This window comes from Cherax quadricarinatus, unplaced genomic scaffold (assembly GCF_038502225.1).
Source record: "Cherax quadricarinatus isolate ZL_2023a unplaced genomic scaffold, ASM3850222v1 Contig215, whole genome shotgun sequence".
Classification (NCBI taxonomy): domain Eukaryota; kingdom Metazoa; phylum Arthropoda; class Malacostraca; order Decapoda; family Parastacidae; genus Cherax; species Cherax quadricarinatus.
In genome coordinates this window covers 36,075-41,552 of record NW_027195241.1, presented here as the reverse complement: position 1 = coordinate 41,552, position 5,478 = coordinate 36,075, and the positions used below count along the sequence as shown (strand labels likewise).

The window sequence follows — 5,478 nt, the reverse complement described above, 5'->3', positions numbered from 1 at the left end:
ATCAGTCACAGAGGGAAAGGCAATGGGAGGAGGAAATGGCAAAGCCAATGTTTATTCATGGGCTTCAGGATAGTGAGTGAAGGCCACACACTGAAAGCAGCAGGCAGAAAGAAAGGGGACTGAGAACATCATCACAGAAATAGGTGAAGAGGACATAGATGAGAGCATAAATTTTCAGAGAATAGTGGGGTACTTGAAGGGGAGAAAACGACCGATCAAGCTGATTTTCAGGACAGAAACAGTGCAGAACACGATCCTCCAAGAGAAACCAAGGTTGAAGTCCTTGGCAGAATACAAGAGGGTGTTCCTAGAGAGAGACAGAACACAAACAGAATGATAGCAGCTGAGGGAGAGGACACATAGAACCATCCTCAGAACCCCATAATCTATCACACCATCCCAACACAAACTTCAATCCATACTCACAGCTCCCACCCAACACTCAGCTACAGAATACGCTACCAGGTCTCCCACCCTCACAGACCCCCAAAACACAGTGTTGGAGAGGAAACTGAACAAACGCTGATGGAATAACAAATAAATGGGAGTGGCACGACAGAGTCAAAGAGGCATCACCGGACATCATATCTCTCACAGAAACCAAGCTCACAGGTATGATAACAGATGTCATCTTTCCAATGGGATATAAGATCCTGAGGAAAGACAGAGGGAACAGTGGGGTGGAGGAGTGGCACTGCTGTTCAAAAACCAAAGCAATTTTGATGAGCTAGAGAGAGGAGACAGTGGAGATGCAAGAGATTACATAGCAGCCAACACTTGCTGAGACCACCGCTTCCCACTATTTATAACGGAGATTATTTGGTGATTCTGGTAGCGGGGAGTAAATGATAAACGTCTTCGGAAGCTTCTTACTTTATTTGAAAAGTCTTGGTGGGTACACAGGCTTGTGTGTTAAGTGCTCATGGCCCGGGAGGGCCATGCCCACGAAGGAGAGAGGGAGTAGACTTGTTGGCTGCTTCAAGGCCGCTGAGTGAGTGAGCGAGTGGGACCAGCTCCCACTGATCTGTATAACGGGCTTGTTTAGTATTCTGGTAGCGGGTGGTTAAATGATATACGTCTTCGGAGGCTTCTTTCTTTATTGATAAGTAGTGGTGGGTTACACAGGCTTGTGTGTTGTGCCCATGGCCCGGGCAGGGCCATCCCACGAGAGAGAGCTGGGAGGCCTTGTGTGTTGATGCCAGGCCGCTGTGTGAGTGAGAGCGAGGCAAGTCTGGGCATATTGAAGTGGCAAGGCCTAGGTGGCAGCACCAGCATAGCGCGAAATATGAACTAAGCTGGCAGACAGCATGGGCTGTCTGTGCAGACAGTACAGGCTGTCTACATACGCTCGGCCACCTACCGCGCGTCGTCCCGACGCGACAATACTGGTAGTAAAAGAAACTCGGTCTCTCTCTCGTAGGAACAGGGCACAGAACACAAAATAAAAACATATATATACATATGGACATGGAAAAAAAAACTTCCTACAGGGAGGGAAGAAAAAAACATGTGGGGTGTGCTAAACATCGTGGTCATAGGCAGTGAGCGTCGATGGGCATCACTGCACGCCTTCCTGCGTCTGGACAGATACTGCAACACGGGAGACATCGCTGCGGCTGAGCTGTGACGTAACAGGGTACGGTCTCCTCTGGAACGGTGAAGCAGACATCGTAGGAGTCGCTGCAGGTTTTCACTCAACCTGGGGCACGACATGCTGGTGCCCTCGAGTGAGGCGTCGACAAAACTCGGCAACTGGGCAGGACTTCTGGCAAGCGACTCAGGACACTTCTCGACTGGTACTGTCGCTGGGCTGTCACTGCCGGCGAGCGTGGAGCGAGTTGTGGAGCGAGTCGTGGCAGAGACGACTGGGCGAAACATCTGGGAGTCGTAACATCATACACCAGACTGCAGTGAGAGAGCTAGCAGTCAAAGTGACATCTTCTTTGTGCAGGCTGCTCACTGAAGCTTGTGACACGAGGCTGACACAGCGCCTGCCGACAGGGCTGGCTGCGGCTTGACGAGTATCATCTCTCGACAGTTGGAGCTATAGCAGAGGTTAGCCTAAGCGTCCCCAGACTTGTTTCTCTACATATAACTGCACTCTGATGGTCTGGAGGTGAAGTGAAACAAATCTCGATGGGAATCGTAGCAGGTACGATTCTGCAGAACAACACGAGCGACGAGCATAAAAGCTTTCTGTACAAGGGGGCTCATACGCTCAGGGCTGAGAAATCAGCTGTCAAACACTGGTCACGCGGGTGACTTAGCACAGTGGTGCTACTCAAGGGTCTGACCACAGACCTCACTGGACACACAGAAAACTTACAAACACACTGCTGTACATACGGTACAACATGGCTTAACTAGCAAATGATGCTTTTCTGCGCATAAAACTGACTAAGACATACTAAAATGTGAGAACACTGACTGAGAGGAATTAATTAACACACGACATATATCTTCTCTCAATCTTCTAGACAATACTGAAATAATTACTAGAACACTCGATGTGACATCATGTGATGTCAGGCGTGATGTCGCAAGGTGACGTCAGCAGCAGTGACGTCAACAGACATCTCGAGGTGACGTCAGGCAGACATCGTGAGGTGACGTCAGCAGACATCGTGACGTCATGAAGTCGGGCAGCATCGTGGGTGGCGTCGATGTGATGCGGGCAGCAGACCACAGCATGAGGCCTGGGACATCTGGTAACTCACGTGGCTTTGTAGGTCTACGTGACATCGTCCATACCCACGTGACGTCGTGATCCACGTAGCTTCGAGTGGCCTCGGGCACTCGGATACACAGCACTGGCAATGAATTTATATGAAAAACAGCAGAAAACACAGCAGAGGGAGTGGGCAGTGGTGTATGGTAGTGTGGTGGCGAGGAGCGTGCGTGAGTGTATGGCAGGGCAGGCATCTGGCCATTCCTCCTCCTCCTCCACCCACAAACACGTGGAGAAGCTCACACTGGACGCAGAAATCACCACAAAACTCACCTCTGGCTTGCTGAAACAGCTGTGCTGAGCTGAACAACAACAGCAACATACAAGTGACGCTGAACACGTGACTTGAGAAACAGCGTAGGGTCACTGGGACGCCATTACAATTCTCGGAGAATTTCGGCAAATTTCGGCTGGATCCTGCTTGTACCTGTGTCTGGATGCTCAAACGTGCAGACACGACATCAGGATAACTCGTTGAGAGACGGATGCTTCTTGTGTAGGGTGATGAAGTGAAGAAGATAGCGTGGCCGAGCGGTCTAAGGCGCTGGTTTAAGGCACCAGTCTCTTCGGAGGCGTGGGTTCGAATCCCACCGCTGTCACCATTTATTACGGGCTTGTTTAGTATTCTGGTAGCGGGTGGTTAAATGATATACGTCTTCGGAGGCTTCTTTCTTTATTGATAAGTAGTGGTGGGTTACACAGGCTTGTGTGTTATGCCCATGGCCCGGGCAGGGCCATCCCACGAGAGAGAGCTGGGAGGCCTTGTGTGTTGATGCCAGGCCGCTGTGTGAGTGAGAGCGAGGCAAGTCTGGGCATACTGAAGTGGCAAGGCCTAGGTGGCAGCACCAGCATAGCGCGAAATATGAACTAAGCTGGCAGACAGCATGGGCTGTCTGTGCAGACAGTACAGGCTGTCTACATCTGGGCAGGCCAGAGGGCAGCACCTGAGTGCCACGAAATATGAACTAAGCTGACAGACAGCATAAGCTGTCTGTGCAGACAGTTCAGGCTGTCTTCAAACATACTCCAGGACACAGCACACCCTTATCCACCAAACTCCAGGACACTGAACACACTCATCCACCACACTTCAAGACAATGAACACCCTCATCCTCTTCACTCCAGGACACAGTACGCCCTCATCCGTCACCCTACAGGACAACACACCCCAGTCAGCCACACTCCAGGACACAGAAAAACTTCATTCACCTCACTTCAGGACACAGCACACCATCATCCATCAGACTCCAGGACCGAGCACACCATCATTCACCACACTCCAGGACACAACACACCCTAATGCACGACACTCCTGGACCCAGGACACCCTCACCTACCACACTCCAGGACCCAACATGCCCTCATCCATCACACTTCAGGACCCAGCACACCCTAATGCACCACACTCCAGGACCCAGCACGCCCTCATCCATCACACTTCAGGACCCAGCACACCCTAATCCACCACATTCCAGGACCCAGCACTCCCTGATCCACCACACTTAAAGGGACAGCAACCCCTCATCCACCACACTCCAGGACCCAGCAAACCCTGATCCAACACACTCCAGGATCCAGCACACCCTGATCCAGCAAACTCCAGGATCCAGCATACCCTGATCCACCATACACCAGGACCCAGCACATATTGATCCAACACACTCCAGAACCCAGCACATCCTGATCCACCACACTCCAGGATGCAGCAAACCTTGATCCAACACTCATAGGACCCAGCACACCCTCATCCACCACACTCCAGGATCCACCTCACCCTGATCCACCACGCTCCAGAACCCAGCACATCCCAATCCATCACATTCCAGGACCCATCACACCTGATCCACCACACTCCAGGATCCCCCACACCCTGATTCGCCACTTTCACAGGATCCAGCACACCCTCATCCACCACTCTCCAGGATCCAGCACACCCTTATCCTCCACATTCATAGAATCCACCACACCCTGATCCACCACATTACAGGACCCAGCACACCCTGATGCACCACTCTCCAGGAGCCAGCACACCCTGATCCACAACACTCCATTACCCAACACACCCTGATCTACCACACTCCAGGACCCAGCACACCCTGATCCACCATACTCCAGGACTCAGCATACCCTAATCCATCACCCTCCATGACCCATCACACCCTCAACCTCCACACTGCAATACCCAACACACCCTGATCCATCACACTCCAGGACACAGCACACCCTCATCCACCACACTCCATAATCCAGCACACCCTGGTCCACACACTCAAAGGATCCAGCGCATCCTCATCCACCACAATCCAGGATCCAGCACACTCTCAGACACCACACTCCAGCATCAAGCACACCCTGATCCACCTCACTCACAGGATCCAGCACACCCTGATCCATCACACTCCATGACCCAGCACACCGTGATCCGCCACTCTCTAGGACCCTGCACACCCTGGTCCACACACTCCACGACCCAACAAACTCGGATCCACCACACACTCAGGGTCCAGCACACCCTGATCCACCACAGTCACAGGATCCAGCACACCCTGAATCACCACGCTCCAGGATCCAGTACACCATGATCCACCACAACCCAGGATCCTGCACACCCTGATCCACCACACTCAAGGACCCAGTATACCCTGATCCACAGCACTCACATGATCCAACTCACCCTGATCCAGCACACTTCAGGATCCAGCACACTCTCCTCCACCACTCTCATGGATTCAGCACACCCTGGTCCACC

At 52.2% G+C, this 5,478-nt stretch overlaps 1 non-coding gene across 1 annotated transcript; it reads left to right on the top strand.

Annotated features, from left to right (window-relative positions):
* The first annotated feature begins 3,245 nt into the window (after positions 1 to 3,245).
* TRNAL-AAG (transfer RNA leucine (anticodon AAG)) lies at positions 3,246 to 3,327 on the top strand. Its single transcript has one exon. It is a non-coding gene; the product is annotated as a tRNA-Leu (tRNA).
* Positions 3,328 to 5,478: the final 2,151 nt, after the last annotated feature.